Source organism: Vulpes vulpes, chromosome 15 (assembly GCF_048418805.1).
Source record: "Vulpes vulpes isolate BD-2025 chromosome 15, VulVul3, whole genome shotgun sequence".
NCBI lineage: Eukaryota > Metazoa > Chordata > Mammalia > Carnivora > Canidae > Vulpes > Vulpes vulpes.
In genome coordinates this window covers 69,925,374-69,949,405 of record NC_132794.1, presented here as the reverse complement: position 1 = coordinate 69,949,405, position 24,032 = coordinate 69,925,374, and the positions used below count along the sequence as shown (strand labels likewise).

Below are 24,032 nucleotides of genomic sequence, written 5' to 3'. Positions count from 1 at the left end.
GACCTAAGGAAACTAGCATCTTATATATGCTTTTCTGAGGCTTTAGCATCACCTAATTATAATAAATTAGTGTACTCAATCACATGATTAAAGCTGATAGATCATGAGACCACTGACTGGCTGAACATACTTTTGTGTGGTTAGGAAAACCATATTACTGAACTGTTGGCCACTGGCTTGTGACATTTATAAGAACTCTGGCAATTTACCCACAACTACTGAAAAAAAAAATGTTTTAAACCTTTCTTTAAATTTCAACAAAAAAATGATCATATGTGTGTAGGAATGGGAAAAACTGTGGAAAAGTTATTCTCATCAGGCTAGTTTTGAGTGGATCCAACATGTTTACAAAATGTTGTGAGATGGTCAGATAAGCAGTTCCAGTGACAGCATACTACACAGTTATCATGAGTCATGTGCTGCCTGAGAATTTTCAGTCTATCAGAGTGGCCCATATGTTGCTTTTTATCATTCAATTTCATTTCAGAATCAAAACTGAAAAAAAGAAAACTTTGAAACCCAAGCAAGTCACCTGTGGCCAGAGTGGGGCCTCTTGCAAAAAAAAAAAAAAAAATCCAAAAAACAAAAAACCCCTACCCATATAGACTAACATATTTTTGAGGAACAGGCTTTGGTTTCAGAGCATTATTGCAGCAGTTTAATTCATGTGCTGAAGTATCACAAGTACATTTACAGTAAATTTTTTAACAGTTTATGTGCCCTCAGCGATTTTACCACTTTTTTTTTTTAAGATTTTTTTATTTGAGACACCTGGGTGGCTCAGCAGTTTAGCGCCTGCCTTCAGCCCAGGGCCTGACCCTGGAGACCAGGGATCGAGTCCCACGTCAGGCTCCTGCGTGGAGCCTGCTTCTCTCTCTGCCTATGTCTCTGCCTCTGTGTCTCTGATGAATAAATAAATAAAATCTTTAAAAAATATTTTTTATTTTTATTTATTTTTTTTTTAAAGATTTTATTTATTTATTCATCAGAGACACAGAGAGAGGGAGAGAGAGGCAGAGACACAGGCAGAGGGAGAAGCAGGCTCCATGCAGGGAGCCCGACGCGGGACTCGATCCCTGGTCTCCAGGATCAGGCCCTAGGCTGAAGGCAGGCGCTAAACCGCTGAGCCCCCCAGGCTGCCCCCAAAAATATTTTTATTTTTAAGTAATTTCTATAGCCAACATGGAGCTCGAACTCATAACCCTGAGATCAAGAATTGTCTGCTCCATCGACTGAGCCAGTCAGGCGGCCTGTGATTTTACCATTTTTAAGAGAAATGAGAGACAATAGTAGTTTCCGTGAGCAGTAGCACTTAACTTACTTTCAGAAACTGCATTTTAGTGACTAATGCAGCACTTGTAGATAATAGGGTTATGTCTTAGTTGCAGTGCCATGACTGAATGTTACAGCAATTGAGAACTCTTTGATATGGAGAGGGTACAGGGTTACTTAAAAAATAACATTCTCCTGAAGAGGTGAGAGCTTTCCTTATAAGAAATGACATGTGAAGTCTAGCAGACACAATTTCATTTATTCCATTTTGATTGCCTAAGTTTTCAGCTGGGCAGTATTCTATTTCAAGGCCATTCTATTGCAAAACTATGCTTTGTGGCTGTAACATAGCTGTGTCTGTTGTAAACCGGAGAAGACAGAAAAAAAAAAAGGGAAGAAGAGATCAGGGTAAAGCGTACTCCATATAATTTTTCACAGAAGGTCTTGCAGTAGGTAACCGATTTTTAAAACCAAAATTTCTAAGTTTTCTGAGCCTCTACCCTAAATGAGCTCTGTTTTTATTAAAGATTATGGTGATTCCTGTGGAGATGCTAAGTTTAGGGCAAAAATTAATTAAGGACAATTAATTGTCTAAACTAAAGTTTGTCATCTTTATCATATGAGAATTATGAAGACCAGTGCAGTAACAACAGTCGCTCATCATTTATCGAGGGCCAATAAGGTATGTAGTCTTTTGGGATTCCTTTTGAGGTTTCGGGGCTTGAGATGTGGTTTAGGGATAAAAATGGGAGACCAAAATTTTATCATTTAAAATAACTATTTTGTATTGAGTTTATTTTTGGCTGATAGGGAAAAAAAGGGAATATGAGTGTGGAATTTCTTTTGTAAATGCGTATTTGTGTGGATATATATATAGACACCTGAATATTTTTTATAATGGTGGTTGTTAATGATTATTCCATCCAAATACAGAGGTGGTATTAAGAACTGGGACAACATATTTTCACAAAATGAATGATAGGCAATGTGATGAAAGATCTGAGGGCTACTCCAAAAAATTGTAGCCTTGAGCATAAAATACTCAAAAGTGGAGAATGCTTCAGACATCTGGGTGGCTCAGTCAGTTAAGTGTCTGCCTTCAGCTCAGCTCAGATCTCATGTTGCACCCCCTCAGCGGGGAACCTGCTTCTCCCTCTCCCTCTGCCTGCTGCTCCACCTGCTTATAGATGCTCTCTATCAAATAAATACATAAAATCTTTAAAAAAAAAAAAAAGTAGAGGATGCTTGAGAAGTATAATTGAGGCTGTACTTGCAGTGAAAGGGAGGTAGCTAACTGAAGATAAAAGGTCAAGGCTTTTCCCCCACCCCAGTATTCCCAAATAGACTAGGATTTGCAATCTTAATAGCTTCTCAATTATGAATGAGCCCAAACAAACAAAACTACCCAAAAAAACCGTCCTTCCGTGAGCTGCTTCATATCTGGGCCTTTGAGTCTAGTATTCTATACAAAAATTCCCTTTGTTGTTCCCTCTAAAGTTGTGCTTTTTTTTTTTTTTAAAGGATCTTACAAGTTTCTCAGAGGTATCTGCACAGCTCTTGAAAACACTAAGCATCATAACTTCCCATTCCAAGGACTTTAGGCCAAAAAGAAAAAAACTTAGTGAGGTTTCTTAAGCCCTGAATATGAAGATTTCCCTGGAACTAGAAGCTAATACTCGTGGTTTAAAGGCATAGTCTTTTCACCAACAAAACGTATGTCACACACATCTTTCCTGTTCTAGTTCCAGAAATTGGCAAATCTCGCTCTATACTTGCTTCACATCTGGAACAAAACCTTGTTTCATAGACACGGCACTCACTTGAGCCATAAATCTTTTTCTGACAGTTCAAAGCAGTGGTAGTGACAAGAACAAATTATTTTGGAAGATGTTTTCTGACCTACTCTAGTTAGCAGTATTGATGTGTCTAGTCCAGATGATATTCTTATTTATCCAAATCACCTTCTGGTCCAGTTACTCAAATTCTCTGAATTTCTTATTTCTGAGGACTGAGGTTAGCAACTTCATTAGCAATTCTTCCCCAAACTTTCATCTACCACTATTAGCTAACCTCTAAATGTGCTTGTTTCATCTTCTCTGTTGCTCTGGAAACCCCTATGTATCATCATCTAGAGTCTATTTTGCATTATTATAGTTCCTTGTAAATAGACTCACTGTGTTCTCATCTTTAGGTATAGAGATTTGTTTTATAGGGATTGCTTTTAGACAGAGGACTTACTAATATTCTAAAATTTTGCTTTTCCTTAAATACATATATTAGCCAAAGTATTCATAAAGCTTCTATATTAAATCTTATAGATCATACTAAATCTATAAAGGCAAAGTGTTTCACTTTGCACACGTTCTGTAGCAAAATAAAACCAAACCTAAGTAAGTAAAATAGAGGGTTAAGTAAACAATCTAGCAGAGACTATCCCAAAACCACAACCACTTCTTACCCTAATTTATAGTTCCGTTACTGGCCACACTTTTATTCTCTGTACTTTTTTTAGTTTTTCCCTTAGATCTATCCCTTACATGTGCTTTGGATGATAAACTAACCTCTACTGAATTCTTCCTTCCAAGGCAGCTTGGCCAGTTTCACTTGAACTGTAGATGGCCCATATGATACAAAAGGCAATGTCCCAAAGACCCAGAAATGTAATAGTGATGATATTTCTATTGATTTTTCTCTCCTCTATTCTTTTACCTATCACCACTAATATGAAGCTACTAATAAACTAAAATGACCATACCTATATAGTCAACTAAATACTTCTCTGCCTATTTTGCTTTAGTATCCAACTCCCCCCCACACACACACCTTTTTTAAGGCTTCATAGAGTACTACCGTTTTAGGGCTGAGAAGCTGAGAGAATCTTTTCTCCATAATTTTCAGAGAAGGAAAGATGATTTAGTAATACTCCAATCTTCGACAAGTTTTCCTCTTTAAGATGTTCTGAGAGCTTACTTAACAGCATTAGTCATTAGGGCAATGCAAACTAAAACTACAATGAGATATCATCATACCCTTTCATGTCGATTAGAATAGATTAAAAAACATAAAACCTGAACAACCAAAGAAATCAAAACCTGACGATACCAAGCAGAGCAACTGGAACTCTCATCCTGCGTTACTGGTGGAAATGCAATATGGTACAGCCACACTGAGAAACAGTGTGAGAGTTTCTGATAAACTAACTCTTACTATAAGACCCAGCAAGTCCCCCCTCCTAGGTATTTACCTAAGGAAAATAAAGACATAGGTCTATAAGGAAACGTGTGTACAAACATTTACGGAGGATTTATTTAAGATCACCAAAAACTGGAAATATCCCAAATTGCCCTCAGTGGAGAATGGATAAACAAACTATGGTTCGGCTGCTACTCAGCAATACCAAGAAGCAGACTACTGATGTATACAACATGCGACGTGGAAAATTTCAGATGCATCATGCTAAGTAAAAAACAAAAACAAAACACAAATTGCATATTGTATGATTCCATTTATTTGCCATCCTGGGAAAGGTAATATTATGGAAATGAAAATCCAATCAGTGGTTGCCAAGGGCTACGATGGGAAATTGACTGTCAGTAGAACTCAGTGAACTCATAGAAGATTCCAGTATCATTCTCATTACGTGAAACTTAGTAGTAATGAAAATAGGGAAGAAAAAAAATAATGTGCCGTAAGTCAGCCAAACAGTTATAACTAGGATGTCTGTATTCCATGAGTCATTACATTTGGACCAAATTTAAGAGGAAGTGACCTTGTTAGCTGTCCTTTCACTATTTCCTGATAGTAAGATAAAGTTAAAAATGCTTTGCTTTTGCACGTAGATTTTTTGCAGTAATAACCATTACGCAAAATTTAATTTTAAAATATATTAAACATACAGATTAGTGAAAAAAACCTGTGTCAATATAAATTTAATAAATGCTATAATTTTGCCATATTTGTTTAGATGCTTCTTTAAGAAAGCAATATAATGCTACATTTGAGGTCCCAACTTCATCCCATTTCCCCACATTCCTTCTCTAGAGGTAGCCACTATCCTGAAGCTGGTATATATCCTTATATTTCAGAGATTTATCCATTTTGATAGATGTCAGGAGATTTCACTAATTTTATTTTTTTCAAATTTTTATTTAAATTCAAGTTGGTTAACGTATAGTGCCATATTGGTTTCAGGAGAAGAATTTAGTAATTCATCACCTACATATAACACCCAGTGTTCAACCCAACAAGTGCCCTCCTTAAAACCCATCATCCATTTAGCCCATCCTCCACCCCCTTCCCTCCATCAACCCTCAGCTTGTTTTCTAACATGGAGAGTCTCTTATGGTTTGCTTCTCTCTCTCTCTTCCCCCCACCATGTTCATCTGTTTCATTTCCTAATTTACACATATGAGTGAAATCATATGGTATTTGTCTTTCTCTGAATGACTCTCTTCCTTAGCCTAAAACACTCTAGTTCTATCCATGTCCTTGCAAATGGCAAGATTTCATTCTTTTTGATGGCTGAGTAATATTCCATTGTATACAGATACCATATCTTCTTGTCAATGGACATTTGGACTCTTTCCATAGTTTGGCTATTGTTGATAATGCTGACATAAACACTGGGATGCATGTACTCCTTCAAATCTGTATTTTTGAATCCTGTGGGTAAATACCAAGTAGAGCAATTGCTGAATTGTAGGTTATTTCTATTTCTAACTTTCTGAGGAACCTCTGTACTGTTTTTCAGAATGGCTGTACCAGTTTGCATTCCAACCAACAGTGTAAGAGGGCTCCCCTTTCTCTGCATCTTCACCAATATCTGTTGTTTCCTATATTGTTAATTTTAGCCAATCTGACAGGTGTGAGGTGGTATCTCATCTTGGCTTTGATTCATATTTCTCTGGTGATAAGTGATATGGAGCATCTTTTCATGTGTCTGTTAGCCATCTGAATGTCTTCTTTGATTGCTTAAGACAGGCGCCATGAGACTTCAGAAGAAGGGAAGAAAGGAAATGTGTAATATATGGGTCTTGTTGCCTCTTAACCATCAGTATCGAATTTTTTCTTTTTCCGTGATGGCAGTAGAAAGGCCTCACTTTCATAACATACTACTCTTGATACTTTCTTTAAGGATACTTTTCATTAAAGATTCTCTCATGAGTTATTTAACGGGGAGCTGGGAGGCTAAGGCGTTCTGGTCCTGGCTTTTCAGTGAATTTAACTGTGTGACCTTGGGCAAGTCACTTAACCTTCTCTGTGCTTCAGTCTCCCTATCTTGTAAAATGGGAGTAATACCTACCTCACAGGGTTGTTGTGAGGATTAATTAAATATAATGTCGGTAAAGCATCTAAGGTTCTTGAAGAAGGCGCTATATAAATATAAAATAATATCTATTGAAGTTGGTTTATTTGTGAAAAAAATGAATGTCTTCTTTGGAAAAATGTCTATTCATGTCTTCTGCTCATTTCTTAACTGGATTATTTGTTTTTTGGGTGTTGAGTTTGATCAATTCTTTATAGATTTTGGATACTAATGTAACCCTTTATCAGATATGTCACTTGCAAATATCTTTTCCCATTCCGTAGGCTGCCTTTTAGTTTTGCTGATTTTTCCTTCACTAATTTAAATTATTGTATAGTACTCCATTGCATGGTTATAGACAGTTATAATCACTACCAGTTATCATGACTGCAAATAATACCCCAGGGGACATTCTCATTGCATCTGCTGGGGCATATCTGTAAAAGTTTCTGTAGGTACAGGATTTTCAAGATTTTATGGCCAATATGTAAGGTGAGAAATAATTTTACATTCTATCCTGTAAATCCCTATGTGCATAGTATATCATTAGAGCCTGAGTTGCCTAGAAGTAGATCTATGACAGAAGTCTGTGTGTGGGACGTTTATTGGAGAGTGTCCCAGGATCAGCACTTGTAGCACAGTGAAGGAAGCAAGAACGATCAAGAAATTTTTCGGGTTTAATAAAGCGGCATCAAAAGCTCCAGCTGATCCTGCATTGGCTGCAGTGATCTTTCATCAGAGTGATTTTGAATTGGGACAAGGGATTAGGCTTTTATATGTCTGCATTGACCAGTTACTGGATACACCTGCACCCAGCAAGAGGGCGTGATCTTGGGCAAGTAGGTCTTTTCCTGGAAAGAACCCTGGAGAGGGACTCAGCTAGAGCTGTTGACTGCCAACCCTCTCAGCCACCGTGTGAACTAACACTTCAGTCCTGGAGAGGGGGAATCTAGGTGGCACACAAAAATTCACAAAACCATCCCTGCTCTAATATTTTCTGTTCTATTTTATTTATAAAAAATGTTTATTGTAACCCTTAAATCGATTTCACAATGCACTAATGAATCATGAATCAGTTTGAAAAAATAAAACTGCTTTATTTATCCAGAAATGGAATTGATGGATTATAGGGCATATGCATTTTCACTTTTACTAAATATTGCCAAACTGCTTTCCCAAAGGATCTGACCATTCAATGTTCCTAGCAACAGAGCGTGAGAGTTCATTTTCCTACAGCCTCAATAACCCTTGGAACTATCAGATTTTTAAATATTTGCCCATCTAATACAAGTATTACTGGGGTAATACAGGAGAGAATCTGAAACCCATCCTTTGATTAAAGTGAAAACATTTCTTTTTTTTATTTATTTTTTATTTATTTATGATAGTCACAGAGAGAGAGAGAGAGGGGCAGAGACACAGGCGGAGGGAGAAGCAGGCTCCATGCACAGGGAGCCTGATGTGGGATTCGATCCCGGGTCTCCAGGATCGCGCCCTGGGCCAAAGGCAGGCGCCAAACCGCTGCGCCACCCAGGGATCCCAGTGAAAACATTTCTAACATTGTAGTACACCAAGACTTACTTCCTGCTAGCTTATCAACCACCAAAAGACATGTGTGTTTCCCTGATAATTGGGTAACGTTCAATTTTTAGTCTTGCAAAATAAATCTTTTAGTCTTAAAATCTGTTCTATAGCACCTGGGCAAAAGAGCATAGCATATAATAATACGAAGTATAATACCTGTAGATTGAAGGAGGAAATTCTATGCCTCAAAACATGGCATTGAAGATTTCACTTTTTTTTTTTAATCCCCTGGGCAGTGTGGTTTGGTAGAAGCCTATTTACTCAGGAATTGTGAGGCCTGGGCTCTGATCTAGTCCAGCCATGTGATTTGGTAAATTCACTCCACCTTTCTGACCCTCAGTTTAGTTTCTTCATCTCTACAATAAATTTTCCTATGTATTCATGGAGGGTTTGGAATATTGCATTCTCACAACTGATTAATATTATATGACACAGAACTCAAAGAGCTGGGAACCTGGGGATCTGGATTCTAGTCCTAGCTCTCCTCCCATGACTGGATGTATATGACCTTGGACAAATCCCAACTTTGCAAATGGTCACTTTGGGGAAAATGAAATGGTTACAAGATGACCTCTAAGGTTCTGTCCTGCTCAAAAATCCTATGGTCTGGGTCAGAGAAACATGAAATCAGTTTATGAAAGCTGACTTTCTTATAAAGCCATCATGATGTGGGTCAGTATACACTTTAAAATCCATTTCTAATTGCCTGTCCCACCTCAATTGCACTATAACCCAATCCATCTAGCCCTACCCATATCCAGTTGCCCTACATGTTACCTAAACTCCACCCTTAAGATTTTTCTTTGCAAGCAACAACCATTTTTATTACCTTTAGTATTTCAATCCTTGCTCCTAACCTTGTGACAAACAGAGCCTAATGGCATGTGATCATCAGGAGACTATAAAAGAGAAGAGTCTGCTTCTTGGTCTCCTCACAACTCCACTAATTCCCTATCCCCTTTTGCATACAGTTTGTTAAAAATGAGCTGTATCATTACATACTCTCTTCCGCCTGAATCAAGGATTCTATGGCTCTCCAATCTTCACTGTGCCATCCACTGCCTTCCAGGCAGCACTACACAGGCCGCCAGGAGTTCATCAGCACTGCCCTATTGTGCCATCTTAAAAGCCTTTCTTCCATTTCAGTTCCAATACATTCAGATAAAAGCCTCATACCAACTTCTGTTTCCCTTTCAGTAGAATTTAAAACTCTGTAAGTTACCATTACAACATCTAAGTTCTATAAAATCAATAAGGTGATGATACTTATTTAATTCAAATAGCTGTTAAAATAATTACAACCAAATATGAAAACTCACAGGGTTATAAGCAGAGAATGTAGAAGAAGGGTATCCATTTCTAGGAGATAGTAATGGTGACTTTAAAGAACCTAAAACAGCCTTGGGAGCAGCTTTGGAGATCTTTTTTGTTTTGTTTGTTTTTTTAAAGATTTTACTTATTTATTCATGAGAGACACAGAGAGAGAGAGAGAGAGAGGCAGAGACACAGGCAGAGGAAGAAAGCAGGCTCCCCATGAGGAGCCAGATGCGGGACTTGATCCTAGGACCTCAAGATCACACCTCAAGCCAAAGGCAGATGCTCAACCGCTGAGCCACCCGTGTCCCATCTTTTTTGTTTTTAATTAAAATCTTTATTAAAAGTCTATTTTTCTTAAATTCCGATTAAAGTAATTGTCAAGAGTTTTCCCCTTCTGGATTAACTTTGCCCTTAATATAAGTAGTTTGATATAACTAACCAATCCATCTCTCTACCTGTACACATTTGTAGGGGAGCCCAAACATTATGGAGTACAGAAGCTTATAAATTATTTCCCTCAATTAAGAACCTCTCACCCTGAATTAAAAGTATTCCAAATGAGAGGCTGTCTCCACCATACTAGAGAGGCAAGAGAGAATAATGCATAGGCATTAATGCTCTGCTCCTCTTAGATAACATCAACACTGGACATGATGAACTTTCCCACCAAGAATAGAAAGAAAGGAGAAGAGGAAGCTAGCAACCTCAAATGATGTCTGGAACAACTGATCATATTTCTTTAGAAAGATTAGCCTGGCAAAAAAAGGGAAGGAAGGGTTGAACAGGAAAAGACAGGAGATAAGGAAACCAGTGAGTTGATTCCTACCAAATTTCAGGTAAAACAACAAACAAATAAGAAACAAACCAAAAAACCATACCTGTTTGAACTAGACCAGTGGGAATAGGGGTTGTGATGAGGGACAACAGGAACAATACAATCGGACGTTAAAAAGGTGATATCGATTGGTTTTGATGATTGTTTTAGAATGAGGGTGGGGAAGAGGAGTTGATTACTCACACTTTTCTGAGTGGTGCATGGTGGGCATTATTCAAGAAATTAAAGAATATAGGAGAAACAGGTTTGGGGTAAAGATGGTGAGTTTACCTTTAAAAACATTGAGTTTTAGGTGTGCTTGGGACTAAGCTGCGTGGAGGCAACTGAGTTTACATTCCTGAAGCAGAGAAGAGACGTATGGACCAAAGATGTGTCTGTCTCCTCATCTGAGGGATTACATGGGAAACAGAAGTATTTTATGTATAAATTTATGTATAAATTTACTGTTTTCAATTGCAGGTGTTTCCCCTCACCAATTAAAAGGGCATACTTGTTGTCTACCCTTGCAGAATGCATGTCTAGGCCAATCAAGAAAAAGGAAAAACTTATGTTGTCTGATTTGCTAAGCTTCATGTTTCCCAAATATCCTAGCTGTTACAACAGTGCTGAGTCCATGAGAAAAGCTGACTCATATTTCCTGCAAGTCAGCACAGATATCCATCCTTCCAAATTATTTGAACCTTTGGCCACTCCCAAAGAGAATCAAAGTGTTGGAACAATTTATGAGCATCTCTTTCATTTGCTGAGAACAATTCTAGTACATGTTATTTTTTCCAGAGGGGGGGGAAAAAAAAAGAAGCAGCAGCTTTTCCAGCCTTCTGGCCACCACTACCCACCCCTGTGCTCCAAATAGGGGTACCCTCACCTTTCATAGAAATTCTAGGTTCTCTCAGGATTTGTTCAAATGTTATCTATTTGTCACCTTCCATTCCCATAATCAGAATTAATCACTCCACTCCACTCCAGCAATAGTCCCAACATTTAGTGCAGGACTTCTCATAGTGTGATTTTTATTAAAATGATATGCCTGGGAATATACCTTGTGCCTTAGAATATACCCATGCCAGGCATAAGGTACTTATATTTGTTTTCATTTTGTGTCCAGTGGAGCACTTTGTGTATAAAATCGGACTGACATGAATTTGTAAAGAGTCATAAAAATATTGTCCTACCATTCAAAGAAAGTCAGGAGACATAATTGTCTCTGGACAAGGACAGTTAAAAAACGCTATGTATAAATAACTTTCTTTTGGAAATCACTTAAAAACTAAAAATTGAAATTATTAGGACTTGTTGAGAGAGGTAAAAGCATTCACTTGAGGGTGTGGAGAGGTGATAATTTTCAAATTTGTGAAAAGTGCTGAGTCAAAGATGTGACTCCTCAGCTGGCTACCAACAGGTTAGAGAGAGCAGTGGCTCAGACTGCAACAGCCCTCCTGTCCCTGTCCCTGGACACGGCTCTCAAGTATCATGTTTAGAATGTCATTGACAATATGACATTTCTTGCTGTTATTTTTGTGAGTTGTTCAGATAACTTGTTTTTCAAAAATATTTCATCTGATTTGTGTTTTTAAGAAATAAGTTGATAATTTGACCATATTTCTAGTAAGTTTCAGTTTGTGGATTAAATACCCTGGTGTCATTATAGTACTGTTGCACAATGAATAGAATCTGGCAACGTGTGCTACTCTGGGACACATCCAAAGAGTTTCTAAAGGACCATAAATCCTCTGTGGAAGACTTTCTCACCTATAAGGAGGCCCCTTGGCATAGATATCAAGACAATTTTATAGCATGCTCCAGGTTTTCATTTAAAGATGTGGGAAACTTCTGGTACAGCATTTAAAGGTGAATAGATTTAACAGGTGGAGAGGCTGTACAACAGCCTGAGCTTCCAGTGCTTTAAACTGTTACTGGTTTCAAATTTTTCCTCCATGCACCATTCAAACCATAGTATTTAAAAATAACTTTTAAGAAATAACCAGATACAGTACTTTTAAGAAATAACCAGATACAGTTCCAGGTGTAAAAAAATGACATAATTTCAGAAATGGCATGAGGCCCAAATGTCTAAGCCACATTTTTCTATGTGGCCCATGAATACATTGTTAGGCTCCCTTGCCCCGATCACATTTAGGGTTTAAGTTTGTTTAACTGTGACTATAGTGACATATGCGTGGGATGTTGAGAGAAATTAAGATAGGACTGTGAAGGGCTCTGAGGTATTTAAAGGCACTTCCTGAGCATACAGTCAAATACTGCTTTTTGTTTTTCTACTGCTTTCTAATATATTCTTTCAGAAAGTATGTTCTTTTGGTGGGGGGGGGGAAGAAGTGTTCTTTGATTAAAAAAAACAACCAAAACTTCAAACCTTTTCAACTTTCAAACTTTTTAGAATTCCAGTCTGTAAACTATGCTTGTAACCATAGGTCCATAGTATTTTTTTTAAAAGATGTATTTACGTATTTGAAAGAGAGAGTGTGCATGTACACGTGCACGTGAGCGGAAATGGTGGGGGGCAGAGTCTCAAGCAGACTCCTGTGCCTAGCAGGCAGCGTGACGCGAAGCTCTATCCCACCACCAGACCTGAGCTGAAACCAAGAGTCAAATGCTTAAACAACTGAGCTACCCAGGCAACCCTATATGTTCATAATATTTTAATTGGCAAATGTCAGTAAAATCTTTATATCTTTTTTTGTCAATTAAAAGAGTACTTTTTGTTGCTCCTCAAAGAGAAATTGCCTAGATAGTTCTCACAGCAATTAAAACCCATGAAAGGCTAAATCTGCATCCAATGGGAAAAGAATGGGAGGTTTGCAATTGTACTTTAATTTTTTTTATAGTTTTACTGAAATATAATTGGCATACAGGGAACTACACACATCTAAAGTGTACAACTTGGTAGGTATGACAGAGGTATACACCTGTGAAACCATCACCACAGTCTACATAGACTACATAGTCTACATAGTAGACATATCCATCATACCCCCAAATTCTCTTGTGGCCCTTTAATACCATAATTTCTCACTGCAATCACTGACTGGCCTATTGCCATGCCCTCATGTTGGGGATAAAAACACTGTGGATGACACAGGCAGCAGGAGGAAAGGGCCAGCGTGGCAAAGATATTTAGCTTTTGGTTTAATGGAGTTAAAACGCTCCATGTAGGATGTGCTTAAAAAAATAAAATTATCAACCTCACAGTATTTTCAGGTCAGAAACAATCTTGATCTTTGTTTTTTTTTTTTTTAATTTTTTTTTTATTTATGATAGTCACAGAGAGAGAGAGAGAGGCAGAGACACAGGCAGAGGGAGAAGCAGGCTCCATGCACCGGGAGCCCGATGTGGGATTCGATCCCGGGTCTCCAGGATTGCGCCCTGGGCCAAAGGCAGGCGCCAAACCGCTGCGCCACCCAGGGATCCCCCAATCTTGATCTTTGATCTGTATAACTTTGTCAAAGTTCGAAATGTGGCAAAAACTTGCTTCCTTCTTTCTTGTCCTTTTCTAAACCATTCCAAACACAAGAGTGATTTTCAAAATTAAATTTACTCAGAGCTGTAATCACTTATTTTTTAATGAAAATTAATAGTATCAATTGGACATGCATTTAGAGTAGTACATAAATGGAGGGACACGTTGTCTTGCCCATTTTGGAGTGAATGTTTACAAGACCATGGAGCACATTTTATGGTCAGAGGACATAATTTTTCAGTGCTAAAAATTAATTGATTAATTAATTAATTCAGCGCTAAAAATTAATTGATTTAATTAATTAATTAAAAATTAATTAATCATATTTTAGTACTTATTATTATTATTATGCATTAGCCATCTGAGCTAAAAACTTACACTAATCCTTATTTCTTGGGTAGTGGTTTATAAACTTACATGGAATGGTCCCTTGAACCCTTCAATGGGAGCAAATAATCCTGAACACAGTCATTTACCAATTTGGGGGAAGACCTCACCTGATAACTTTCAAAAAAAAAATACATACTTTATAAAATAGAATAGGAGTTTACTGGGTAGAGCTTCAGTTTGGAATGGCGAAAAAGTTCTGGTGATGGTTGCATTGCAATGTGAATAATCTTGATGCCTCTGAACTGCTCACTTAGAAATAGTTAAATAGTAAATTTTATGTTATATTTTATCTAAGTAAAAAGATAAAAATTCATGTCTTGATAGCAAATTTCATTAGAAAATGCACAGCTAACATGGGAACTACAACATCCAGAAACTACACACTTATGGAGCATCTGGCTGGCTCAATTGGTAAAGCATGCAACTCTTGATCTCAGAGTTGTATGTTCAAATCCTATGTTGGGGGTAGGGATTACTTAAAAATCCTTAAAAAAAAAGAAAGAAAAGAAAAGAAAGAAAAAGAAACTACACACTTTTAATAGTACATATTCTTTTCCTAGTAGCACATGGTACAAAAGTAGTTAAGAATGACTGATTTGGACTATGACTTACAATTAAAAAAACCCCATACTATTAACTGTACTTATCAAACAGCACCGATTAGGCAACTATAAATGACACTAACATGACTTACAAAACACTTAGAAATAATTTACATTATTTAACAATTTTCAGTGAAAGCAGTATTTTTCTGTATAGTCTTACATGATGCTCATACATTTTTATTAAGGAAACTGAAAATCAGAATATATAATTTGACCAACTTATTGAACAAGCTCAACCTGAGGTTCTTTTTGTTTTGTTTTACAAAACTGAAATCCAGTTCTTTGGCCCGTATGTCGCCTGAAATATAGATGTCATACTGCAAACATCACTGTTCCCAACTTCTTTGCTCTAATGGCTTTCATTTGCAATTACAATAAAATCTGATCTCGTTTCTATATTTTCCTAGGCCTTGGGGAATGGGCCCTCAGTCATCTTTCCTGACTCATTCCAGGCTTCTCTTTAAACTTGGATTTTCCAGTGCCAAAGACTCCACTTAGTTGTAATAGAGAAGGTCCTTATTACCACAGGTCCTTTGCACAGCCATTCCCTCTGCCTTAAACAATTCCCCAGGGCATTTCTCACATTACTGACCCCTCATCCCTCAGATGAGCCTTCCCTGACCTCTCTGGTTTTGCTATTTTTCTTTTAACTTATCCTATTATTGGCTCTCTTAGAATTCTGTTCATAACATTTATACATGTTTTCCTCCAAAATGCATCAAATACTTATTGTCCCTCTTTTCCCAACTAGTCCGTTCCATGAAAGCAGATGTTTTTCTGTCTCCCTCAAGGCTGTGTCCCCTCAGCACTTCTTTGTGCTTCAATGAATGTTTGTTGACCGACTGAATGAATGCAATGGGAGAGATGGAGATAGGAAACAGCTGTAAACTCGGTTAATAAAGGGGGTTAATGCCTATTCTGTGCAACTGAGAAAGTTGATTTGAAACCAAAGGGACTTTTAGGGTCCTATTTCCTCCTTCATTTGACCATGGAATAAGGATCTAACATTCATTGAGTACTTTCGGGCACCAGGCTAAGCACTCACATGTATTATACAATTTAACCTCAGAATAACCTCGCAGCAGTAATCAACCTTTATTACCCTCATTTCTCAGAGGCAATTTGCCAACAGCCACTAATGGTGGAGCCATAGCCAGGTTTAAGTAGGCCATATGCCATTACCCCAATGTAATCGACACCCCTTGAGTCAACAATAGGACTTTTTATCAACGTACTTTTCAGAGAACCCCCCTAAATTCCCCATTTTACCTGACCCTCGGCATCTTGGGACCGAAACCTACTAGGTGGTTGCTAAGCCGTCAGGGGGTTTCCTGGGGAGATCTGAGCGCCCTTGGTGTAGGAGCAGCCGCCCAGATAGACGCGCGGTGCTCGGGCTAGGCACTGTCAGGACTCCCGGGGCTGCTGGGGAAGAAGGAGGAAGCGGGTCAGTTGGTCAAAGACGCATCCCCGACCCTGGGGGTGGTGAAAGGGGAAGGGAAGGTGTTTCGCACCCACGCCCGCCTCAAGTCTCGGGATCTCCCAACCGCAGGGGGAACCAGCGCGCATTTCCCCAGCCACTGCTTGCGTCACGGGCTAGCGCGGCTCAGCCCCGCCCACCTGCCCCGCCCATCGCAGCGCGGGGCGCTAGGACCCCGCAACCCTCAGCCCGGCCCGGCCCCGCCCTCTGGGGCGGAGCCTGGCTAGCGATTGGTGCTTCTGAGCCGCGATGCCCGCCCCCGCCCCTCCGTCACTGCCAAGATGGCACCGGTCGCAGCGGCGGCGGCCGCGGCGGCTGGAGCCAGAGAAGGAGGCGGAGGCAGCCTCGGCTGCGAGGGGAGGGGGAGTCCCGTCTGACTGAGACGGCAGGCCTGGGCGGGCGGGGGTGCCGCGCAGGGCGGAGCGCCGGGCTGGGGATGAGCTAAGCGGGTTCCGAGCGCCGCGGCGTTCAGCCCCTCGTGTCCCGCCGCCGTCGGGAGGGGACAGGGCACCCCTCTCCAGGCTCGACCCGCTGCTCGCGCTGGAGGCAGCGGCGAGGTGAGTGCGGGGGTGGCGGCGGCGCGGGCGGCGGTGGCATGTGGAGCTGTCACGGCCCGGAGCGGTGACAGCCGGGGTCGGGGGAGCGGGGTCAGCCGGGGCGCGACGGCCGCGACCTCCGCCCGGGGGGCTTCTGGGAGCCGGGCGGCCCTCCGCGAGCCGGGTCCGGGCTGGGTGCGCTCCGGGGCGGCGCGGCGGGGCCGGGAGTAGCGTCCGCACCTCTGTGTCGGACGCGTGGGGGGCTCCGGTGTTTTCATTCCAGATTTTCTATTCCGGGCTGGTTTGGGGCTCCTGTTGTTGGGAGGCGCGGGGGGGTGGGCGGCGGATGGGGTGGCGGCGGGGGCGGCGAGAGGGGAGGTCCTGAGCTGGGATTTTGACAAGCCCGTTACGTAAGCCGGAGGTGGCCTTCCGGAATCCCACCTGCTCGAGATTTTAAACAGGCGGCAGCGGGAGCCTGCGTGGCTCCCCGAGGCCCGATTTTCCTCCCGGGCAGGGGTCGGCTTGGCCAACCCCGGCCAGCGTGGGGCCGGGTTACCGTTCAAGTTGGTCAGTTGCATTTTGTGTGTGTGTGTGTGTGTGTGTGTGTATTTTTGCAGGGGGGGGGAGGGCGTAAACGTTTCTGGTCGCCACCATTCCCTTTGAAGTTTATCGCTTTGGGTGGGGAGGGAGGTGGGGGGGGGTGGAGAGAAAAGAAAAAAAAAAAAAAGCTTGTGCCCGAAAACTGGGTCGCAGCGACAGCTTTTCATTATCGTGCATTTAAATGACAGATGTGCTGGAAGATTTTTGTTATTGTTCCAGAGTGCTTTTAATGCAAACGTACGGTTCCAGCCTGGAGGCTTAGAGAGGGTTTTTTTCTTTTTCTTTTCTTTTCTTTTCTTTCTTTTTTTTTTTGTCTTACAGGACAGTTATTTGTTGTTTGCAACAGCAGGACAGGCGTCAGTCAACAGGCATGTATTTATTTGTGGGGAAAACGCGTGCCAGCCAGCTAGAGAGACTCGTGAGGACAGAAATCGCATCACTCTGTGAATGTTATTCTTTCCAATGCATTGTGCGTTAATGAAAATAATAGCCCGAGTGTGTGTGTAAGAGGCAGTTTTGCAAGATTGCAAGCTGTCGTTTGGTTGTATGTATAGTCTCTGTTTTCTGCTTGCCCGAATCTACTTCTTCTCTCCTCTTGAGGGAAGGAGGCGGAGACACCTGTAAACAGCGTAGCCCAGGTTACACTAATCTATTGTAGTACATTTGAGATTATTGTAAAAAGTAGTCTCTGGGGGACCTAAGATTAGGTAATAAGTAAGGACTCTTGGGCAAGTTGTTCAGTTTACGTTTAGAGTAGATAGTGCTGTGATCCAGCTTTTGAAAACTTAAGCATACAGAATTTCTGAGCTATTTGAACCCTGTTTGAACTTATAATGAAACAAAAGCTTGTATTCGGCTTCTTTTATGGGAACTCTGTTTTGTTTTGGCCAGAATTAAACATTTGGGGCAGCTCTTACTTCGTTTTCACAATTTCCCTTTGAACTGCAGCTCTCAGGAGTGCAGACTAGCGTATATCATTGCCATTATCCTCATTATATATACTATATGTTACATAATTTTCGTTTTCTGAATGATGAAAGATAGACTTACTTCATTGTGGAATTTTTAAAGAATCTACTTTTTAGGAAAATTAATTGGTCTTGACATCAGCCCAGTAGAAATAAGAGTAAATTTTGGCCTAAGTTTTAGATTTATATTTACAAATTTATACTTCAAAATTGGCGAAGCGATATAAATTTTTTGTTTGTGCAAGAGAGCCAGGAAGCTGATGCTGATTTGTTCTGAACTTTTCCACATGAATTATCACTGGCTTAAATAGTTATTGATTCTTAAGCTCCTGGAGCTGTTGGCCTATTTATGGCAGCTTGAATAATATTTGGGATAATTGGAAAGCGATAACAAAGAATAGAATATATGATATTTATTAACTCAATGAAAAATAATAAAAATCATGGCAGAATTGTAGAAGAAAACTTTTTTTTTCATTGAGTGATATTTACACTATCTTTTTTGTTTCCAGAATTCTTCTAAGCATTCTACTTACTATGGAAACCTTAAGCACTGATAGAGATATATATCACAAATCTTGTATCATCCCTACTTAAATCAATGGCGCATTATTCCAAGTGAAAAACAAGAGTGGCTCTAGCAAGAAAATTGACTTGTCATTCTTGTCCTCTCTGATGTCAGAGATTTAACTTGGGGCTTTCCTCCTTCTTACCAGATGTAGAAGAGGAGAATCCTGAAGAAAAGCTGATAAAAAAACTTCTTCATTGTTTGTTTAATGCCCTAGATTATTGATCATTGCTCAGTAGAATTTATGAGTTGGGGAGAAGTGAAGCATTCCACACTTTATTACTGTATATCCTAGTTATCACTTTGAATTTTAAAACAGCATACAGAACTTTATACATAAAAAGGATTAATATATGCGGTTTGTTATTGTAGTAGTGAAAAATTTATAATATTCAAAATGCCATAAGATAGAGGAATAGTGAAACAAATGATAATCCATGTGGTAGATGCAGTTATTAAAAGTCACATTTTCAGAAATATTTTCTGACATGAGGAAATACAATATAGCACTGAGAAAAGTCGGAATATATGGAATATACTTTACTGTTACTTATATCACATATACATGGCAAAATGATTGGTAGAAAATAAATATTTTAATAAATTATTAAAAGGTACCTGGATGATGGGATTATAGGTCATTTTTATTTTAGTGTTTATACTTTGTTGTAATAATCACGAGCAACATTAAAATATTTTCAAGGGTCCTGGGAGAAAATCCTGAAAATCCCACATTACCACTGCTCCAAAAGAGAGACTATCTTATTCATTATTAGAAAGCTAACTTGAAGTATGGTGCTTATGCAGTATGCAGTGATGAAAAGAGCTAAGAATTTAGAGGAAGGCGCTCTCCTGGTTACCAGGCACCAACCTGGTAGTGGTTCTACATATGTAGATGCTTATGTTAATACACACTGTTCATCTCCAGCCTCTTTTTTATTTGGACCTTACACCCGAACTGTTCTATATTGATAGTGCCACCTATTGATAGACTGCTTGACTCAGTCCTTTCCTCTTTACCCCATCAAGTCAGGAGATAGCAGCGTTTGAGTGGTTATGAGGTGCTCGGTATTTTGCTAGTCACTGAAGATGCAGAGGTAAATGAAACATGATTTTTCTCCTCAAACTCTGGTTGCAAACCCTTTCTTTTTTTCTTGGGCCATCAGTGCATACTGTGTACTCTGCTTTTTGTTTCACTGCTCATGGCCTGGCACCTCAGCCAGTATCTTTTTGCTGGTGCTCATATTCTCTCTTAATTTTCTTTATGGGAAAATATGTTTTGATGGTCCAAACAACCAATTTACAAATAGTTGGGAACATTACTTGATTGTATGTTGGAGAATATATTCAGAAGGGCTGTGCACGTATGTTCATCTATGGCTGTTATTTTTAAAGTGTGTGATAATTTCTCGGTGCCTCCTTGTTTCCTTCTTTTAAAGAGCACAAACAAGTAGAAACCAATAGGGAGAAGAGACAAACTATTAAGAAAAAAGGTGGATAGATACCAAGAGAGTTTTCCTGCTGGTGCTATACTTTATTTTCACCAAGAATTAGTGAGTCATCAAAATGTATAGTAAGAGGTACTGTTTCTGCTGTGCTTATAGTATCTCTTTGGATGCATATAAAAATGCATTTTCCATGTACATGCATACATAAACTCACAGTTTAGCTGTTTTCATTTCCAAATAAAAGCTGAAATAGGGAGATAGGAAATTTCTTAAATTTCCTTTTATTTTTACTGTAATATTTTATAGATATTTTATACTTTTGGTAATAAGTACACGTTTACTCACCATACAGAATGTTAACATTTGTTTCATTTTTGCTTCAGAAATATTTTTATTATAAAAAAACTGTATATCATAGTTACCACACTGGATACTAGAAGTAGAACTTTATACTGTACTTGGACATTGCTGATCAAGGTGAAGTCCCTTTTGCTGTCCTCAGTTTCATCCTCCCTTGTCTCTCTTCATATCCCCTCCAGAGGCAATGGTTATGATAGATTTGCTGTATATCCTTCCATATTATCTTTTAATAAACTTTACATATGAACACTACATGGCTTTACTTTCCATGCTTTTGGAGAGCTCTGGGTGTTCAAGCCACTCCCTTGCTTTAAATCTGGACTCTGCTACTTAATAGTTTTGTGACCTTAGGCAAATTTTTAAATCTTTCCATGCCTCCATTTCCTCATTTATCAGATAGGGATAATAGATCCGCCTACCTCATAAGGTTGTTGTAGAAAGCAAGGGAGTCTATTTATTAAGGTGTTTAAAACTGCCTGGCTTTTTGTTTTGTTTTTTTTTTTTTAATATGCTGGCAAATTTTTAAAAAAGATTTTTATTTATTTTTTCATAGAGACAGAGAGACGATAGAGAGAGAGAGAGAGAGAGAATGAGGCAGAGACACAGGCAGAGGGAGAAGCAGGCTCCATGCAGGGAGCCCTATGTGGGACTTGATCCTGGGCCTCCAGGATCACACCCCAGGCTGCAGGCGGCGCTAAACTACTGCGCCACAGGGGCTGCCCTATGCTGGCAAATTTAAGCAGCTGTTAATATAATTTTATCATGGTTTACATATTTTGAAACTTTTAAAATTTTTACCCCACTCTTCCATCCTGGCTCGTTCATGTTGGACTGGTGTGTAATGTTCATTAAATGAGTATACTGCTATTTATCATTTACTCTACTGATGAGTGTTGATTGTTTTTATTTATTACGTATTATAACAGTGCCTTGTGAACATCCTTGTATCTCCTGAAGCACATATCAGTGTTTCTCCAGGTCATATGCCTGATTGTCAAATGGCGGAGTCTTAGGATATAAGCATTCTTCTCTGTACAGGGTATTTATTGGATATTGACAAACATTTTATGTTCCTCCGTATATACCAACAGTTAATGTTGTCAGACTTGTGATTTTTTTCAGTATGATTGGTGTGAAATGGCATTTCATTTTCTCTTTTTATTTCCTTTCATCTTTTCTTTTTCATCTTTTCTTATGTATGACCATTTTTGGTTGTCTCTGTACCTGTTTTTTATACATTTTCTATTGGGCTATCTTTTTTTAATGCTCTGTAGGAGGTTTTTTGGTTTGTTTGTTTTTAAATATATTCAAGATAGTTACAAATGTTAGTGAAGTTTGTTGGTAAAGTTTGTTTTTATTTGTTATTTGAAGTTTCAAATTTCTTGAGCAATGGCCATTATGGACCTAAGTTATTGTGAATTTTATACTATAGTATATTGTTACTAGTGAACTTTCCAATGTACTCCTTAAAATATGTATCTAAAATTCTTCTCCTTTTGAAACTATGAAGAGATGTAATGTACTGTAAATATATTTTACCTAAAACTATTTAAACTTTATGTACTTCAAAACCAGGTGGAATTTTTATCAACATAATTAGAACCACAATTTTTCTTTAGCCCAAAACATGAGTACTGTTTGAGTTTTCTGCCTTTAATGTGCTTACCAACTAAGGAATAAAACTGCACACCTATTAAGTGACCATACGCACTTACATGTACAATATTGTAAACTGTTCATCAGTGTTCAGATGTTTTGCACAGTACTAACTGGATTTCTGTTTTTGTCCAATCTACTATACACGACTTAAAGGACTAAAATTAGTCTGATTAAGCTAATAACTTCCCTCTTATTATTATCATTTTAAGTAAATTTAGAGTAGTTTTATATTTACAAGAAAGTTGCAGGGAGTTACCCTGAGCCCAGTTTTCCCTGTTGTTAATATCTGACATTTCTATTTTACATTTGTTACAACCAAGGAACCAACATTGGAACATTACTATTAACTAAAGTCCATATTTTACTCAGATTCATTAGTTTTTACCTAATGTCCTTTCTAGGTTCCAGAATCCTGTCCAGAATACCATAGTACATTTATTTAGTCCTCATGTTTCCTTTGGCTCTTCTAGGCTGTACCGACTTCTTAGATTTTCCTTGCTTTTGATGGCCTTGATAGTTTTGAGGAGTTGGGGTCAGATATTTTGTAAAGTGTCCCCCAGTTTGGGTTTGTCTGATATTTTTCTCAGAGTTAGACTGGGGTTTAGGTTTGAGGGAAGATGACCCCAGAGGTAAAATTCTCTTCTAATTACATCGTCTCAAAGGTACATACTATCAATATGACTTATCAGTGATATTTTTAACCTTAATCACCTGGTTGAAGCAATGTTTGCCAGGTTTCTCTACTGTAAAGTTTTCCCATACTCTACTTTTTGGAAATAAATACTAAGTGGAGACCATACTTGGTGGGTGGGGAATTAAATTCCAACTCCTTGATGGGGAATATTGGTAAAATTATTTGGAATTCTTCTGTAAGGGAGATTTTTCTCTTTTCTTTTTTTTTTTTTTTCTTCCATTTACTCATTTATTCAATCCATATAGACTCAAAGATATTAGTTTTCTAACTTTGGGTTATTATCCTATACTACTTCATTTTGTTGTTTAAATTGTTCTACCTCTTTCAGGTTAGTTCCTGTGATCCCAATAGGACATATACTATTGTTTTGTGTTTTTTTTTAGTACCTCTTTACTTTCTGGTACTACAAGGTCCTCCAAACTTATCTGCATATTCCCTGCCTCAGTCCTACGATCAATCATTTCTTCAAGGATCCCTGGTTACTTCTTTTAGTGAATGGCATTAGAAACCAAGATCTGGGCACTGGGTGTGCCCATTGCTACAGGGATGTCATTGCTTTTAGGCCTTCTCTGCACGGAACTAGGAAATGACTATATGCATATTAATTCACATATACAAACATAAGCTATTTTGTATCTATCCATATGAAGCTAAATATGAATTTATACTATTATTCTTTGACTCAACTTTAGTACCATCTGGTTCATTCTAGCTGTACCGCTTGCTTATCTGTAACCTCCCTCCCCAAAAGTAAGAAACCTGACTCTCACTATCTGTCATCCATCCATTTACTTATTTGGTCATTCCTGTCATACATGTACGACAGAAACAACTGTACCAACTAGAGCATTTTTATGTACAGTTCTTTTGTCTTTAGTTTTAGAGTTTCCAGTCAAAACACTGTTTTCCACAGTTATGTAGATCAGAACTTTCCAGAAC

At 38.9% G+C, this 24,032-nt stretch overlaps 1 protein-coding gene across 14 annotated transcripts in view; it reads left to right on the top strand.

Annotated features, from left to right (window-relative positions):
- The first annotated feature begins 1,603 nt into the window (after positions 1 to 1,603).
- Positions 1,604 to 24,032, top strand: part of DENND4A (DENN domain containing 4A) — a 135,994-nt gene continuing 113,565 nt past the window's right edge. For 3 of the 14 annotated variants that reach the window (XM_072738850.1, XM_072738848.1, XM_072738845.1), the window contains exon 1: positions 1,645 to 1,954. The gene's annotated coding sequence lies outside the window, so the exon portion shown is untranslated. Of the gene's footprint in view, positions 1,955 to 16,529; positions 16,818 to 17,168; positions 17,364 to 24,032 lie in introns of those variants that run through there. The other 11 variants (XM_026009693.2, XM_026009521.2, XM_026009344.2 and 8 more) reach the window with 6 other exon arrangements.